At 40.4% G+C, this 19,435-nt stretch overlaps 1 long non-coding RNA gene across 1 annotated transcript in view; it reads left to right on the top strand.

The window, feature by feature from the left end:
* Positions 1 to 18,601, top strand: part of LOC121493735 — a 65,764-nt gene extending 47,163 nt beyond the window's left edge. The window contains exon 7 of the long non-coding RNA XR_005988543.1: positions 17,512 to 18,601. This is a non-coding gene — a long non-coding RNA (uncharacterized LOC121493735). The remainder of the gene's footprint in view (positions 1 to 17,511) is intronic.
* Positions 18,602 to 19,435: the final 834 nt, after the last annotated feature.

The raw sequence follows: 19,435 nt of genomic DNA, 5'->3' as shown, positions 1-19,435 counted from the left end.
GATGAAAAAGATCACAGAGGCTTTGCAGTCCATTTCTAGTCATTACAAGCTTGCCACTTACACACTGTTTTGATACTAGTTTAAGATTCTTTGGGTAATGAAAATTCTAGTCTTTTATTTTTGTCTTTGATCCATAGCTTAATTAGCAAACGCTCATAAATAAAGCTGGCTAGTTCATATCTCTTTTTTTAAATTTTGTTTGTGCCAAAGCCCAGGTTTCAGATTTCCTCAGCTATTTTGAACATAACTAGTAGCTTACTTTATTAGAGGAAACCAAATAACCAACATGAGAAATGTGTATATGTCTTATCTAAAGAAGCAGCATATGATGCTTAACAAGAAACACATAAGACGTCTGATGATATTAAAGTGAGTTACCCTTTTGTGCTTGCTATTGGATTCGTCACTTTTTGTTTTTTAACTTGAGCTGTAGTTTTTAGGTATTCTGAAGCTCTGACCACTTTCATTCGCACTAACATAAAAAAAAATTGGAATGCTCTTCAAAAGAAATGGTAATGCCTTATGCTACTTTTTAGAAAGAGAATTTGATCTTTAGTGAAGAGCAAGGATAAAATCCATGTATTAATCATCCCCACTGCCTTTGTCCCAAATTTAAGATTATTGCTTCTCTCTCTGCTTCAGCATCTTCTTTAACTGATGCTTCTTTCTTTTAGACGGGGAAAAATTAGGATAAAGTGCAGAATACATGGGGGCCAAATAAAGGCTAGGATGTATTCATTCTTTAGGGTCAGAAGCCACATCTTCTTTAACATGTATTCCAGCCTCAGGCTATCTCATTTTGCCAAATATTGAGAACATAGCTTGAATCTAAATCATTTGGTTTTGTTGATGGGATAAATGAGTGAGAAGATAGGGCTTGTGGGAAAGGCTAGACCAATAGCTTCCGAAGTGTGGCCTAGATATATATCTTATAAAAATATTCTGAAAAAAAAAAAAAACTCTGGGGAGAAAACCTATTGAAAAATACTACATATTATATTTGTTTTAGGGGAATCAAAATGTCCATTGGCATATTAAGGACCATGAAAAAGTCCTGTAGGAAAGAAACCTGAAGGAAGGTATAAACCAAGGGTTTTTCAATTCTGTTTGACCGTGGAACTACTTTTCCTCTTTTTTGAAATTTCCTTCCTCTTAGTGTCTCACAGAACCATGCTCTGATTAACATCCTGGATTAAGATAGTTCGGATTAAGATGGAAAATCTTGTCTTTTGTGGGAATTAGATTCAAGATGTATTTATTTTGAACATGCACAATGTCTTCAGGTAGCGCAGGGAGCCCCATTGAGAAGAAAAAGAAGCCAATGAAGTAAAAGCCTTCATTTCCTATGAGGTCAGGAAAAAAACCCAGTTGAAACAAAAATCTTGATGAAATATTGCTTAGAGCGGAACCAGATACCACTTGAACGATAAATGTCTATTATGGGAAGCAATGGCTGGGCCTGCCTAAAATGTTTGCTCCTGAAGAGTCATAGGCTTAGTATAATGTTTCAGAGAGAAACTGTGTACTCTCTTGGAATGAATAACAATTTAGCATGGGCAAGCAGTGTAGACGGATGTTTTTATGCGTCTTTGATTTTTTTTTAAGTGTTTTCCTAGAGTAAGAGTGGGCTAAAAGGAAACCAGGCCCTATAAATGTTTTTCTTATGTCTGTGAGGCTTGTGGAGAACTTGACCGTGAAGAGGCCGGTGTAGTTTCCTCGGCAAGCTTTGTTGTGACTTGTTCTGTTCTAAGTATCATTAGAGCCCTTCTCTGAGACAAATGGGCTCCATCATTTCTTCACCATTCAGACCTGTAGGAGGAAAATGGCACTGATGTGAGGGAAGCTTCGACATGGCAGTCACCTTCCCTTTATTTCTGCTCTCCCTTCTTTTTGGGTAATGAATCGGGGTGTCGTTAGCTGCCTGCCTTGTGTTCATCACTGTCAGTGCTGGCAAGGTAACAGATAATGGCAGAGATTCAAGGCCACCCGGGGAATGAAGCCTGACAGGACCTCATTTATCACTCCCCTTTTAGGGGGTCTCTGTGGTAGAGCTAGCATCAAAGCTGTAATCGAAGCTCACCAGGTCGCACAGGGGCAAGGCAGGGTTGCTCCGCCAAAAAGCAACTTGAGCTGTCAAATCTGCTTTGTAAATGAAGTGCTTTTCTAGAGACAGTGTTGTTTATAATTGTCATTCTGTGTGTAGTCCCTCAATATCCAAGAACTGTTCTCCGTGTGCTCCCTCTCATTCCTTCCCGACAAATGAAACTTCGACTACGTAGAGAAAAGCTACGCCAGGAAATGGATTTCTTTGACCTTGGGTACACTGCAGCATGCTCTCATGCAGAGGTTTATCTTTCCGCCCTCAAGGATTTGAGTCTGCTTGAGCAGCTCAATGATTGAGAGTAGGCGGGAATGGCCTGACTTGGCAACTGCCTCTTCTCTGGGCAAGTCTATTTTCAAGGCTGACCTTCACCCGTACGTGTCAACAACGTCCAGGTTCGTATCAGCAGCCATCTCAGTTCTTCATTCTCCACTGCAGGACAACATGTCCAAGTCTCTCCTTGGATATTCCACAGGCACCTCAAATTCACGACCCAGACAGGATGTCTCATCCTGACTCCAAACCTGCTTCCCATCTGCATTCTTATTCTCAAGAAATCTTCCAGCAAGGAGAGAAGCATCCTAGATCCTTTCCCCATCTCTACCCTCCTCTAAAACCCAGTCAAAACTGAGTTTGTTGGAACCAACTCGTGAATGTCTCCAATAATCATCACCTCTTCTTCATCTCCTGTCCCATCTAGATCTTTTCGATAGCTCTCTTACTGCTCTTCCTGCCCCTCTCCTCCGTACTGCAGAGAATTTTCCAGTATAGAGAGCTGGTCGTGTCACTTTACCTCTTAATACTAAACAAGGACTGCCCACTGCCTGTTGCATGGGCTCTAAACCCCTTCCAGTGCATTCCAGGCTCTTCTGGCCCCTTCTTTCTGGCCATTCTCACTTCCTGGACCCTCTTCCTGGAGCTTATTATGATTTAGCAGCACTGAATTACCTGCCTGCCCTAGAAGATACTAGTCCTTTAATGTTTCTAAGCTTTGTCCTGTGCTGCTTCCTCTTTCAGGAATGTTTCCCCAATACGCGCGCCCTCAGCAGATCCTATTCACTATTTAAGTCTCAGTGCAGGGATTTTGTCATCTGTGAAAACTTCTCCAACTCTCTTCCAGTCATTTACTTCTTGTTTTAAAGTTTATTTTTTTATGCCTGCCTTTCTACTGTAACATAAATATTATTTGTTGAGTGTTGCCAATCATCAGGTACTATATCACTTTCTTTACATATTTGTATTTAATTCCCAAGTTAGCCTATATGGTAGATACTGTTAGACCAATTGTACAAATGATGAAACCAAGGTTCAGACTGATTTAATAGTTTCCCCAAATTCGTACGCCCAGTAAATGGTGGCAATGGCTTTCAACTCCAAGCTGCTGCTTTCTCCATTGTTTTAAACTGTATGTGTTCACGTCTTGAGAAGCGACACTGTGTATTTTTGGTTTTGTTTTCCTAGTGCTGAACAGAGCATTGGATAGAGTAGACATGCAACAGATACAGAATGAATGAAACTCATAAAAGAGTGTCTACTTACACCCACAAGGTGCAATATGCGCATTATCTCTGTGTTTTTAAGGCAACCTTAACTTACTGGCATTGATTTGCCCATTTTCACAGTAGCGGAAACTGAAGCCCGAGCAGTTAAATGACTTTGCTAAGGTCATATGTGACTCAGGGTCAGCACTTTCTTTCTCTAGGGCCCATATTCGCACCATGTCATGCTGACTGCCAATGCGTGAGTTCTCTGCTGGCTATGAAAGAACCAGCATCAAGGAATGGAGGGAGAGAGATTAAGGGCATGTCTCAAGTTCAAATTCATTTCTGTGCCCTTCAAGATTTTCCATAGTTTTTTTATATTCTTTTCATCCACCTTGTTCTAACACAGCTCTGAGACCTCCCTTCCCCTTCTTTCTGGTTAGGGCAGCTTTTCACATTCCCTCTGACACATCATGCCCATCGTTTCTGCTCTGCAATTTTCCTCCCTCTTTTCCCACTATTTCAAGTGCCTTTCTCCTTTCAAGTTGCACTCAGCCGAATCCATACATCCCTCAAGGACAAACTCAAGTTCCATCTCTTCTACAAGCTATTCCCTGGAGCTCCATCCTGCCTGCGCTGACCAGACCTAATGTCGTCTGCACCTTATATTTTTGGTCTTGGTTACATAATTTAATTGTGTTGCTCTATACTGTCTTGTATCCTGTAATTACTTCAGCATCCAAAGTCTATTCCCAGGAATATTGCAAACTCCTTGACAGAAAGGACGGGGCTATGTATTCCTTTTATATTCCACACACTGCAAAGCACAATTCTGGGTGGCCCTCGATCAAAAGGCATTGAATTAAATATGGTGCAGCCCCCATTTAAACTTTCACAAACTTTCTTTTCATAAATTATACGAGCCTAGACAAGAGGATCATTGCAGGGAACCAATGAATATATTCAGTCTGCACAGGGACACATGAGATTGTAGGGCTGCAATGCAGGTTCTTGGACAAAGAGAGTTGGGTAAAATGGGACTGGGAGCAAAGGGTGGGAAGAGGAAGACTGCCAGAGCAGAGGGGAGGGAGAAGAGCTGTAGCAAGAGCAGTGAAGGGGAGCCCACAACCCAGAAATATGCCTCCATAGCAAAAGAGGCTGCCAAGGACTTCTGTTTTTTGAAGTTCTTAGCATGTTAAATAACTTGACGATGCGTTCTTGTGTAGTCAGGAGATTTGCTAACCAAATATCTTGCTGCATCAGCAAAGTAGCGCCGCTCTCAGTAATTTCCGCACAGGTGGAAGGCAGTGTTTTCAGAGTTTTATTAATAAAAAAACATTTCTATTTCTTTTTACTGCTGCCCCTCCCAGTCCTCTCTCCACCTCTGTCTCCTGCACACACACACACACACACACACACAGGTATGTGTTCTCTCTTTCAGTTGGATAGTCCTCCATGAATATTTGTGATGAGAATATCCTCTCCTAAGTGACTAGATTCTTGAAAGATTTTGTGAGTCATTTTTTTACTTTCATTGGATTTACATGTTTGAAGATATGGAGGAAGCTCACGTATGGAATTTGACTCATTATAGGTGACATGACTCTGAAAATTATCTTTCAAACAACAAAAAAAAATGACATTATAATCAAGCCATTCACATCCTTTATGTATCCCCAGAAATATTTTGATATCTTTACTTTTTAAATATCTGGCATTTGTTTTCTCCTGACCTCATCCCTGCACTTGGAAGCTTCTGGATTATTGCCAGGAACACTTCCCTAAACAGTACTGAGAAGACAGAGACCTAACATTCCAGAAGCACAGGTTGGGATTACGTGGCAACTCCAGGGACTATTTTGTCCATTTCCTTGCTTTCTAAGAGGAGAGAAATCATAAAACATTTCTGTCCACTTGATTGTAATTGAAAATCCTTAAATATCTCCAGGGAAAGACATCCTCCCACATCGCTAGGAAATAGTTTCTGATGTCCCATAAATGCTATCAAATATCAAGAAATTACTCTGTGAGGCGATGTTTCTCTACCTGCATCTCTCCTTCCTCTCCCTTCTGTTTTTCATCCTTGGTGCTTACCCCTGAAGCAACGGTGAGTCTGTATTTGAAAACTTTCCGATTCCACTAAAAAATCGTTTTATGGATGTCACGGACCCTGCTGACTGCTGGCCCATCTCAGATCCACATTCCTCCATCTCCCAACTAAGTGGAACCACATGACAACGTTCTAGTCAATGAGTGTAAACAGAGGACACTACCTGTGGACTTATAGGAGGTAACACATTCGTGTTACTCGAGCCGCTAAATTTGTGACAGCTTGTGACAGTAGTAGTGGGAGACAAATATTCTGGGTTTTCTTGTTTTCCTACTTAATCCCTTTATTCCACGTGACTCCTTAGCATCTCCCTCTTGTCCTACTTATTCTTTCTTATTAACCCATTAGACAAATAGAAATAGGCACTTCGATTCTTGTTTCTTTGTGTGATTGCTCTTAGGTTCCTGTTCAATGTAGCCGGTGTCTCCATGAAGATAGCACTGCGGAGCCCATTTAAGGCACATCTCTCATCACGTTGAACTCGGATTCCTTCTCAGGTGTTCTCCATACTATATTTTATCCCTCTCACTAGATTCAATTGATTTTTCTAATGTGCCACTTTTGTCATGGCAGTCCTTGATCAAGAATCTACACGGACTCTCCATCTCCTCATAAACTGAGACTCCGTCTTCTTTTTAGCCTTCATTATTTGATCCTATTTTGGGTTTCTAACCCGAGCTTAGACTTTCTGCTTGATTGGGATATTCTCTGCCCTCTCCCATCTCCCATGTCCTAACAAACCCTTGTGTAGTCTGGAATGATCTTCCCTCATCTCTGTTTCTTTTTCCTTCCCTTTCCTGTCTTTCCACTCCCCCCTACCTCCTTCCCTTTCTTTCTTTTTTTTTATTTTTAAAGATTTTATTTATTTATTCATGAGAGACACAAGAGAGAAGGCAGAGACACAGGCAGAGGGAGAGGAAGAGGCAGGTTCCCCACAGGGAGCCCAATGTGGGAGTAGATCCCAGAACTCCAGGATCATGCCCTGAGCCAAAGGCAGACCCCCAACCACTGAGCCACCCAGGCATTTCCTCTTCTCTTCTCTTCTCTTCTCTTCTCTTCTCTTCTCTTCTCTTCTCTTCTCTTCTCTTCTCTTCTCTTCCCTTCTCTCTTTCTCTTCTCCTATCTCTCTCTCTCTCTCTCTCTCTTTCTTCACTATCTCCCCTCTTTAATGACTTACCCTTACCTGATCACTGGACTGTAGTTGGTACCACCTATATGGTTTCTTTGTGAATTGAAGGTTATATATCTGTAGTTCCTTTTGCCTGTGATTTAGGGCACAGCACAAGGTTATAATGCAAATGGACTTACTTAGTCAACCCCATTCTCTACTTCCTTCTGTATTCCCCCTTCATTACCATGTAACCAATGCCAAAGCATCTCTAAAGAGTTAGCTGTAGATAGGGGGAGTAGATTTAGAAGCTATTAATGGGACAGATCTGAAACCCGGATGCAGTCAGGATTGTGTTCTACCTACCTGAGCAAATTGTTTCTGGAAGTGCTTGGCAAATATTGGAATTTTATTTGGCTACTTGACTGACTGACTGAGTAGTTTTTTTTTTTTTTTTAGATTACTCCCATAGTCTCCTCCATCACATCCACCTTTAAGTATGTAAGCATCACCATCATTATCTAAAGTTTCCAGTATTTTCTTAAAAATGTAACCCACATACTGGGTCTGAAGCTTCCAGCTTGCTGGGAGTCATCTGTTTTGATATTTAAATAAAATTTGGCTTATGTCCCCATCCCAGTGGGAAACTCAATGTTTCTTCCATTATCTCTGGGATTTTAGGGAAGTGACATTTTTTTGTAATTGCTTCTGGCTGTGAGTTCCTACTTTGATTCCCTATTTGATTTCCCGTCTGCATTTTGCCCTCTTGGATGCTGTTTTTTTCCCCCTGCACAATGTTATCCTGCTGCATAGTGCTCTTATCCAATGTGTTTTCTCCCCAGAGTCCCACCAACTTAAGATACTGTGTGTTGCAGAATTTACTGAAAATTTTGGGGATGAGAGTAGCTGAACTAGAGGGTCAGAGGGTCTGAGTTCATTGCTAGTATTAAAAGCATATTAGACATTCCTCTGTTCTATCCATCAGATAGATCTGCCTTAAAAATTACTGGTCATTTCTTCTACCATGCCAGGGACACCCCTTTCTTCTTTAATTTTTCTCTTTCTTCCTAGATTATGATTCCTGTCCATTTCTGGGGGAAAACATTTAGATTTTCTTTTGTCTTGTCTTAGAAGATTCAAGCCAAGCCTGTATGCTTGCAGCTGTTGACTTAAGTTTATCATCAAACCTGTCTACTAGGTGCTCCTAAACAAAGAAGGCTTTTTCCTTGAGGAAAGTTCTCAAGGAAATGCATTAATTTTTTTTCCTCTTTTACTATGAATGGAGAACATAAAACAGAATGAATTGTGAAAACTGTAAAATGTTACTACTCCATTCTTTGGATTTTGGGACTGTGGGTGATTCTTCTTCTTTTTTTTTTTTTTTAGGATGTTTGATTTTCAAAACTTCTAGGCTGATATGCATTTCTTTGCAACTAGAAAAAAGTAGATGAACCACTTTGATCAAAACAAACACAAATAAGAGGAAAATTATGAAAAGATCAATATATGGGTACTTATTTGTATTTTGAAAAATTTGTGTCCTTTAGTTTTAGAATCTAAACTTCTAAAAAGAATAGACTCTAAACTTCTAAAAGAGAGTAATTTTTGAGCAAGTTCCTTACAAGAACCTAATGCACTGTAGGCCTCTGATATACGTGAAATGATATCTACTTGATTCACTCCCTCAGCTGACATATTGGCACTGCTTCAAGACATTAAACCATTTTATGGGGAAACTTGATGGGTACAAGTTATTGCCCCATTATCAGTGTAAGACACAGAATAAAATACCCTTCAGTTGGGCCCATGGGAATGAGGCCTGTAAAGCAAGAATAACTTTGAAGAGAAGGAACTAAAGTGATCAAAATGGACACCAAAGTATCAAAGGCACACAAATATTAGAGAAAGATATGAGGAGACACAGCAAGATAATGACTATGGAACATGGGCCTTTTAGGGCAAAAAAAATTTTTTTTCTATTTTGTCCCTGCTATCACTTTGCTAAATCAACAATTCAGTTTGGGCCAGCTGTTCTAGTGATAAAGCTTTAAATAAAGATATTGAAATAACCGAGACAAATGATAGAGTCATCCTTTACTATAATATATTTTCATAATGCCCAACAGTCCCTCATTTAATCAAGAAATTGGCAGGACAGGGAACAAGTTGATAATTTGCAGTTGGGATGTAATAAAAATGTTATAATTCATGGATGAGACACCCAGGCTACATTATGTATTATGAGTTTAACTTGACTTATAACTCTTTCTGGAATTTAAACTGTCATATCCAACCATATGCGTTGACTTTTATAGTGATTTAATGAGTTGTTTGGTGAAAATAAATGTTGACAAAGTTACAAAATTTTCTTTCTTTTTTTCTTTTCTCCCCTCCCCCTCCCCCCCAAAGCTTGTTGTTTTCTCTTTGGATACTAGAGCTGGCTGCTTTACAACAATCCGAGAGTTTCTCTTTCCTCGTAATCTATGGATAGGATGTTGGCCTTGGATAGGTCGTGCGTGCTTGATCTTGGAGGATGAATCGTGGCAAAGAAAGCCTAACAGAACATAGTGATTAACCTCTGGTGGGAGCAAGTTACTAGTATAAATTTGGAAATAACAGTCCCTTATATCTGAAGGGTTGGCTGATTCCCCTGGAAAGTGTCTTGTCTTCAGAACATGGTTTGGCTTCAGCTTAGTTTTGCTGAGGGGCCATGTTGCAACAACTCGGATTGCTGGTCAGGATGCTGGATTTGAAGGGTGAATGATTGTCTTGTAAAAACAAAACAAAACAAAACAACAAGCTCAATTCCTATGGAATCTCAAAGGAGAATCTCAGCTACTGGATTGATGCCGTGGATACTAAAAGAAATGAAATAATGCCAAATTGTAGTAGTAGCAGCGTAGCAGAGAATCTTATCAAATGAGCTGCAATTTGAGTAGGCACACATTATACACTCATTAAGAAAAGTGAGGAACAACTAATTGGCTTATTATGTACTCTTTAATTGGTTCAACTAACTTTTAGTTACGGCAGTAGGGAATAAACGGGGAATCCTGTTTTGGGATTTGGCTGGGCCGGGGAGATCTCATGAAATTTCCCTACGTGATAAAAATGATTAGATGCACCACCATTTAGCAAACATAATAAGGAAATAACCCATAATTGATTAAGGGCTGCAGAGCCATCCTGACTGTGTGGTCAATGAGCCGGCATGAGCTGCAAACTCCCTGGGAATAAAGTGATCTGATGTGTGGGAGGGAGCGGCCCCTTTTAGGGCACCTAGTACCCCCAAGAGAGATTTACTCTCTTGTCCTACAAAAAGCCATTTACCCCACAGGGGTGACATATTTCTTACCCATGAATTTTACCCCAGCTGCTACTGTTATCTGCGTATGTAAAGGGAAGTGGAAATTTGAGGTAATTACCTGGGTCATGTGGAACCCCTGAAACACTTTTTTTTCAATTGGCTTTTGGCCTTAATGATGATTACCTTAACCTTGCATTTCACTTTGAACACAGGGACGAGAAGATGTCAAAGGAGGGATGTATATTAAAGTTGTAGAAGGGAAAGTTTTCCAAAGTGTTTGAGATAATCCATAATGCCTTGTGACGTGCAGCCCGATGATAACTGATGCATTTTTATCTATCAACATTTATTATTTAAGCCCGGGTTTTAATATTTAGATCAGTAAACAAAAAATAAATAATGGTTATAAATAAATAAAAAATGGCTTATTGGGCAGCCCGGGGGGCTCAGCGGTTTAGCGCCACCTTCAGCCCAGGGCATGACCCTGGAGACCCAGGATTGAGTCCCACGTCAGGTTCCCTGCATGAAGCCTGCTTCTCCCTCTGCCTATGTCTCTGCCTCTCTCTGTGTCTCTCATGAATAAATAAATAAATAAAGTCTTAAAAAAAAGTAAGAAAATAAATAATAAAATAAAAATAGCTTATTACCTGAATGCAAAAAAATAATGGAGTTTAACATTTTTGGCATCAAAACCTGACCACTTCGCACCATGTCCACTGCAAATACTTTGTTCAAGGAACCATCATTTCACGCTTGGGTGATTGCAAGTCTCTGAACTGGTCTCCTTTTTCCTACCCCTGGTCAGGCTGCTCTTTTACTTTCCATTCAGGATCCAGAGTTTTCCTATGAAATGCAAGTCAGTTTTGTCATTTGCCTGCTAAACACTCTCCACGGCTTTCCATTTCACTCAGAGCGAGCACCATGGTCCTCACTGTGGCCTAAGACTTTGTGGATTTGGTCTCCAGCAACCCCTTTGCCCTCTCCTGGAGTTCTTGCTACTGTTCTGACCACACTGGTTTCCTGGTTGTTCCCTGACCACTTGAAGCCCCCTCTCCCTTTGTGATCTTTGTCCTTGCTCTTTTTTCCACCTGGAACGCGCTTGCCCCACTATCTGCATGGCTCATTTGCCCCAGAATCTCTGCACAAATGGCTTCTTAGGAGAGAAGATTTTTGTGACTGCCCTTTATAAAATAAATAATACTCTCAATATCCTTTCCTTTCCCTTCTTATTCTTCATAGAATTATTTTCACCTTATATAAAAAAAAGAATTATTTTCACCTGATATTTCCTGCATTTACCTCTTGATTTGTTTATTGACGGGCTTCATTTATCCCTAAACGTAGGCTCAAGGGCAGAGACTTTATATTTTTGCTTACTTTTCATGGCATACATGAATCTGCAAGAGCTCTTCTCAGAATGTGACATTGACACTCCTCCATTGAGAGATGTGTGGGTCTATGCTTCTTCTTCTTCTTGAATCTTGGCAGGCCTGTGACTATTGGCAGAAGTGATGCTATGTGATTTCCAAGGCTAACTCGTAAAAGGCAATGTGATTTCTTCCCTGTCCCTTGGGATCCTCAGTCTTGGAACCTTGCTGCCCTGCTGTGAGAAAACCCAGACTACAAGAATAAGCTATATTTAACTGAGCGAGTGACACTCCCAGCTGCGGTCCAGCATTAATGGCCAGCCATGTCATTGAGGAAGACTTTGTGATGATGACTCTATGCCCCAGTCACCATATGATTGAAACTATCAGAAACCCCAAGGGACAACTGCCTAGGTTACCCTAGTCAACCTCCATATCTATGTGGTTTAATAAGAAAATGATTGCTATTTTTTTAAGCCACTATATTTTGAGATATCTCATTTTGCAGCAATAGACACCCAGAACATTGCTATGTCCTCCAGAGCCTAGAAGAGTACCCGAAAGATACTTCTCCAATAAATATTTTCCGATTAGTCAAGTGATGCAGAACTCTGGTTGTGCAAAGTGTACTGGTTTCTTGCTGGAGACTTCTTTCAGTCTTCTCTAATTGAAAGGTGACTCTTGATGAATTGAGGTACATACTGTGCATCCTCTCGTATGTCTGGAAATTTCAGCTTAGCAATTTCCTTTGAACTTTGAAATACATAAACAAAAGAAAAAGTAGACAACTTACAAGACTTGAATAAAGGAAGATGAACTGAAGAGGAGGATTTTTATTTAAAAATTAAATAAAAATTTTTCAGCTTTTTAAAAATTTTGGTCATTTCATTATATGTAAACATCTTCAAGAGAGAGAATGAGAGTAAGTCTAGAAAAAAGGCTTGTGTGAATAAGAAGCTAAGGTCTTTGTATTACCTGTTGATTACCTGTTGATTAGCTTTGCTGTATTACTTCCTGGTTGTAATGGTTGATCATGGCTCACCCAGGGACTAGAGGAGCTCCAGCCCAGTTTACATTTTATATTATTACTATAGTAGACTTTCAGACAAAAGCAAAAGGCGAGGCAAAAAGAAAAAAAAAAAATAAAAAGAAACCAGTTTTCAAAATCGCCAAAACTGGCATGAAGTAAAATTGCTTTAAGATAGACTCTTTCCTCAAAAAGAAAGACCTATCACACGTGGGGCTGTATTGTTTTCCTCTTCACAACCCAGTGTCAAGGCCATGGTGTGTTCTCAGATGCAACCCTTAAAAATGTCACCTGTGTCCAACCTTCAAAGTCACCCAACCAGAGTCAGTCACTTGACTTCAGACACAAAAGAGTCAAGCTTCAGGCTTGGGGCAGTTTCAGAGGTCTGGGGATGGCATTTCTTTCTTCATTCTTTCCTTGCTTGTCTCCTGGCAGGACTCTGTATGACCGACAGCTTCCCTGTCACCCATCTTGTTGTTCAAGCGTGTGACTTGGGCCTCGTGGCGATGAAGTAAGAGGCCAGGGCTGGCCACAGTTCTTTTTCTTTGAACACATGCAGGACAAATGTAGGAAAAAAAGGCCACTTCATTTACAGTCTCATTCCGAAGAGTATAAATCGCCCATCTCTGCTTGGCTCAACGAGGGAACCTGAATGCTAAGGGCTACCCCAGGGTAGGGGGATTTTCTCTCTTACTCCTACAGGCTGACAGCAAGTTTGCAGAACAGCACGAATGAATGAAGTCACATTAGGAATTCAGTGTGGGCCTAGGGCCGAGCACAAGGGGTCAGAACGTAAGAGCTGGCACTCAGAGGCTGTGTGGTGCTGGCACCAGTCTGGGGTGAGGGTCATTGGTCCCCCAGCTGAGCTAGCTCAGCTGCCTCTGGGGGAGCAGCGACAAGCCTTTCCTACCAGGCCTTGCATTGTTTCTGTTTCAGGGTCCCGATTCTTTTTATTTTAAACTACTAAGTTTTGGGGTAGTTTGTAGCACAGTAATAAATGTTGGCACGCCATTCCCAGTCCTGCCTCCCAGAGGAACGCACATTTGGATTATTATCTCTTTTTGGTATCTTCCGGTGGCTACTGACAAATAGGTAAGGAGATTTTCTTCCTTTTATTTTATTTTATTTTATTTTATTTTATTTTATTTTATTTTTGGAGTTCAATTAATTTTAATTAATTAATTAATTAATTAAATTTTATTTTTTATTGCAGTTTTTAATTTTTATTTTTAATTTTAATTTTTAATTTTTTAATTTTTATTTTTTTTATTGGAGTTCAATTTGCCAACATATAGCATAACACCCAGTGAAATTTTCTATTTTGTGATTTATTCATTACGATTACAATTTTTTTCCTTTGGTAGGTAAATACTACTAAATTAAAATTGTATTTTAATCAAAGTGTTTTGTTTATATTTAAGACAAAGAATGATAAGGCTCAGAGTGTCAGAGTGCTCTGTGGCCCCATTCCCCTCAACCTTAATTTCTGCTTCCCAGAGTCAACTGCTTCTAATTCTTTTAGCTCTTATCTTGGTATTCTTATCTTGGTATTCTATTAACCTTTGAATTTCTCCATAACATACTTACATTACAATTTTTTTTATCTTTAAAGTTTTACGCATTATCTATTGACTTCCTCCTATAGAAGCTAAGTTTCAGCTTTCTTAAATGGCACACCCTGCCACCACCCACTCTGCGCTATGCACACTTTTGTTTCTTTGTACCCTCCGTGGGATTATTATAATTTTGGTATAAATCAGTGTTGAGTGTCTACATTACTATGACTTTTTAAATATTGTTCACATCTGGGATCCATAGGTACTTTAGTTACATTTCCTTTCTTTATCAATCTTTTTTTCCCCCTAGAGTTAATAATTATTCCAATTTTTCTTCTGCTCAGTTTTTTTTGTACCTGTTAACACTTCCAGTCTGAAAACTAAAGTGTGAGTGTAAATAAATGTATATTCACACTGAAGCAAATCAATACACGTCTCTCTATCAAAAAAGCTACATAAGACAATTTCATCAGTTCTGATTTATTTATTTATTTTTTTATTTTAGAGGGGAGACATCCTTCTTTAGAGCCCTCTGGCTTCCTGCTTGAATGTGGACTGGATACTAAGATTGCTTCAGGGCTGTTGTCCCTGGGGCTTTCTTATCTTGGGAATTTCTTTCACTTCTCCTCGGGGTTGGATTCCCATATATTAGTTGTTTATTGCTGCGTAACAAATCACCCCCAAATTTAGCAGCTTCAAACAGGCAGCATTTATTCTCTCACAGTTTCTGTGGGTCAAGAATCCAGGAACCACTTAGCTAGATGGCTGTGGTTCAGGGTTTCTCAAGAGTCTGCAATGACCTGAAGCTTGACTGGGGTGGGATAATCTGCTTCTAAATATAGTCTTGTGGCTGTTGGCAGGAAGATCCAATTGCTCACCAAATGGACCTCTTTATGGGCTGCTCATCTCATGGCAGTTGGCTTCCCCTAAAGTGAGTGACTCGACAAAGAGTGCAAGGGAGCAACCAAGATGGAAACCTCACTGTCCCTTATAACCTAATCTCAGACGTAACAGATTGTTCCTTCTGCCATTTTCTGTGGGTCACACAGACCAATCTTGTCCAACACGGGATGGAACTGTACAAGAGTGTGAATCCCAGGACGAGGGGCTCATTTGGGTCCACTTTGAAGACTGGCTACCACATCTTTTATCCTGGGTTCCATGTTTTTTTCTCATTGGTTGACTAATTCCTTCTGGTGGATTACATTTTCTTTTCTTTCCTTCCTTCCTTTCTTTTTTTAAACAAGATTTTATTTATATATTAGAGAGAGAAAGAGAGAGATCAAGCAGGGGGAGGAGAGGGCAGAAGAAGAGGAAGAAGCAGACTCCTTGCTGAGCAGGGAGCCTGACGTGGGGCTGGATCCCAGGACCCCGAGATCTCGACCTGAGCCAAAGGCAGACACTTAACCAATTGAGCCACCTGGGTGCCCTACATTGCATTCTCTAGTAGCATCTTGAAAAGGGTTGGCTGGGAAGTTATCTTTTTCGGCCTTTGCATTTGTGAACATGTCTTTAATCTATCCTCATCCCTGAATGAAGGTTTAGAATTCTAGGTTGATATTATTTTTCAGAATTTTGAAGGGGTTGCCCCATGATCATTATCATGCAGTTTTCCGAGTTATTATTTTCAGCCAAAACCATTCTGAATCTCCATGGTCCTTGTTCCTTGTTCCTTGTTCTTGTGTTTGTACGGCTTTTAGACTTTTCTCCTTATTCTTTGCATTCTGGAGCTTCATATCTCGGTGTGTGCGTGTTTTTCTTCTTCATATTCCAAGCTTCATTCTGGAGCTTGTCTGGGCTTCTGTTCTCAGTAAATTGCCAGCATAGAAAGAGGCAGTCACCTGATTGTACCAGCTAACAGAGGGGACTGAGGAATACGGATTTAACTGCTTCAGAGGCCGACTTTTTCCTGAGTATATGACCAGCTCTTTCCTTTTAGGAACTCAAGCTCTTTAATTCGGTGAAGTTTTTATTTTTATTTATTTGATGATTTTCTCAGTTAACTTTTTTGGGGGTCAAATTTGTGACGTGTTTAACTCATATTGATTCTCTGGTTTTCTTAGTATTATTTTTCTATTTTCTATCAATTTTTCTTTGATCTACTTTTTGAAGGATTTCTGCAACTGGATCTTCCAGTTGATTTATTGAAATAAATTTATTGAAATTTATTGATATTTAAATTTCTGCTTTGATATTTTTAATTTTCGAGAAGTACTTTGTTATTTGATTAAGGTTTCTTTTTTTTTTCTTTTTTAAAAGATTTTATTCATCCATTCATGAGAGACACAGAGAAAGAGGCAGAGACACAGGTAGAGGGAGAAGCAGGCTCCATGCAGGGAGCCCGACGTGGGACTCGATCCTGGGTCTCCAGGATCACACCCTGGGCCAAAGCCAGAAGCTCAACCGCTGAGCCACCCAGGCGTCCCTGATGAAGGTTTCTTTCTTTCTTTTTCTGAAAAATTTTTGCACTTTAATTCTACTTTTATCATTTGGTGTATTTTTTTTATTTCCCATTGGATGCTTTCTGAAAATGTTTGGCTTAGTAGTCCTGGACTATTACCACTAAAGAGTGATGCATCAAAAGCTGATTGGAACAGTGTGCAGAGGCAGGCCTTGTCAAAACGTGGGCTTTAATTTAGGGTAATTGGTTGGTGTTGTTTCATTGATGGATATCCCAACTATCAGTATTTATAGGTCTTTTTTTGGGGGGGTTGTTCGATTTCCTCAGAGAAAAATTACCCAATCTCCTGCTTTGGATGTGTGTGTTGGGGGATGGATAACAAACTACACTGCCAGGATTTTATTTTTTTTTATTTTTTTATTTTTTAAATTTATTTATTTATTTATGATAGTCACAGAGAGAGAGAGAGAGGCAGAGACACAGGCAGAGGGAGAAGCAGGCTCCATGCACCGGGAGCCCGACGTGGGATTCGATCCCGGGTCTCCAGGATCGCGCCCTGGACCAAAGGCAGGCGCCAAACCGCTGTGCCACCCAGGGATCCCACTGCCAGGATTTTAAAAGCCAAATGGGTCCAAGGCAATTGGGATCTCAGTGCACCTCATGCATGACTTCACCCAGTTTTCTTGGTTTTGTAGGGTGTTTCTCAGCTCTGGCTGGCACCCTGAGTCTGTGGCTTGTCTGGGCTTTGCCTCTCAGTAAATTGCCAGCATAAAAGAGTCACCTGATTTTGCCGGCTAAGCGAGGGCACCTAGGAGTAAGGACTCAACTGCTTCATAGGCAGACTTTCAACCAATGCTGCTGTGGTTCAGACTCCCCCTTCCTCCAGCCTTCACAGGTCTTCACTCTCTCCTTTGGGGGAACTTTTCCTTTGCCATTATTGCATGTAGAGGGGCATTTATTAAAATGGTGGTTCTCAGAGTATGGTCTAGGGGTCTGAAAGGTCAAAAGAATTTTTATAATAATACTAAGATATCTTTTGCTCTTTTCTTTCAGATTCTTCTATGAGCATACAGAAAAATTTTCCAGAGGCAACATGATGTGTGATATCACAACAGATTGAATACAGCAGCAGATAAGAGAATCTAGCTATCTTCTGTTAAGCCCAGACATCACAGAGATTTGTAAAAATGTGCAAGAAAGCCACTCTTCTCACTGTCCTTTTTTTTTTTGGGGATATATAATCATCCTTCATAAAATATGTTATATGTTAATATGTGCCAGATTGACTAATATTATTTAAATAAATTAATAACTAAACACTAAAAAGTACCCCCTTTCTGGTAAATATCTCTGTATCTATATCTATACATGTAAAACCAACATGAACAAAAGTTCTTCTAGGTCGTTGATAGTTTTTAATAGTGTGAAGGGGTCTGGAGACCCCAAAGTCTGGGATCGTGCCTTAGAATAATCCTCCTGGGTTCTTTTTTCTTCCTCCTTTGCCTCTCCCCAGGCAGCAAGGGTGACTTACCTGTGGAGCATGGGAGAGGCAGGCAAACACGGCTAAGTCTTTTCTTCTCTCCTTTCTTTTGGGGGAATCCTAAAATCTTAAGTTTAAGGTTTGGTTGTCAATAGAGAGTGTGCTTCCTTGTCAGCTTTCAGCCGCAGGTTAGCGTAGGGCCTACTGGTTGATTCTGTGGAGTTGGCCCATCTTTGCCTGTGATTGTGATTGGGCAGATCTGATTCAGGAATGGATTTGGCACATTCATCTAATTTAGGCAGAATAACCTGTTATGTTCTAATAAGAGCTTTATTAGTAATAAAGGAGACATTTTAAAAACATTTAAATTTTGAAATGACTTTCGACTTACGGGCAGGTTGCCAAAATAGTAGAGTTCCCATATACCCTTTGTCCAGCTTCCCCTGATGCTATTACTGGCCTGCTAACCACAGTACAAAGACAGAGAGCAGGAGATTCACAACACGGTACAATAAACCAATCCACAGATCTTATTTGAATTTCATCAGGTTTTCCACAGATCTTTCTGGTCCAGGATCTAATCCAGGATTTCCCTTTAAAGGTGATATTTGGTTTTCTATTGTCTGGCTTCTGCATCTAGTTTTTTTTTTTTTTTTTTTTAAGATTTTATTTATTTATTCAAGAGAGACAGAGGGAGAGAGGCAGAGACACAGGTAGAGGGAGAAGCAGGCTCCCTGCAGGGAGCCCGATGTGGGACTCGATCCTAGGACCCCGAAGGCAGATGCTCAACCGCTGAGCCCCCCAGGCACCCTGCATTTAGGTTTTAACTGATTTTCTACTCAATTGAGAAAAATTGGGGGTGTGATTTATCAGTCAGCCTTGTCTCCCAGCACTTCCAGACCTTGAGTCTTTCTGGAATCCTATGGTGTGAAGAGGTAATACTTCTTGTCTTCTTTTTTTTTTTAAATAATAAATTTATTATTTATTGGTGTTCAATTTGCCAACGTACAGAATAACACCCAGAGCTCACCCCGTCAAGTGCCCCCCTCAGTGCCCGCCACCCAGTCACCCCCACCCCCGCCCACCTCCCCTTCCACCACCCCTAGCTCGTTTCCCAGAGTTAGGAGTCTTCATGTTCTGTCGCGCTTTCTGATATTTTACTTCTTGTCTTCTTCCCATATTCTCCACTTTCTACAGTACTTTCTAGCCCTCCCTCTTAGACTAACTCAATTACCACAAGACCACCTCATTTCTAGCTCCCAGAGCCTTGTTGCTACTTCTCTCCTGCTCTTGTCTGCCCTCTTGTTTTCTGTGGTCTGCTCTCTGGGAGATTTGCACTGTCTCTCCCCAATCTAGGGTCAGTTGCCAAACCCTTACCTATGCACTGGAAACGTGAGAGTTAATAGATTTTTATTCCTTTAGTATTAATATTGGTTGGGTTTTAGGAAGGAGCAGAGATAAAAGGTTTAATCTCTTGTTTAATTAGAAATCTGACCC

This window comes from Vulpes lagopus, chromosome 6, assembly GCF_018345385.1.
Source record: "Vulpes lagopus strain Blue_001 chromosome 6, ASM1834538v1, whole genome shotgun sequence".
NCBI classification, from domain to species: Eukaryota; Metazoa; Chordata; class Mammalia; order Carnivora; family Canidae; genus Vulpes; species Vulpes lagopus.
The sequence above is the reverse complement of the archived record's forward strand: the minus strand, read 5'-3'. Positions and strand labels throughout refer to the sequence as shown.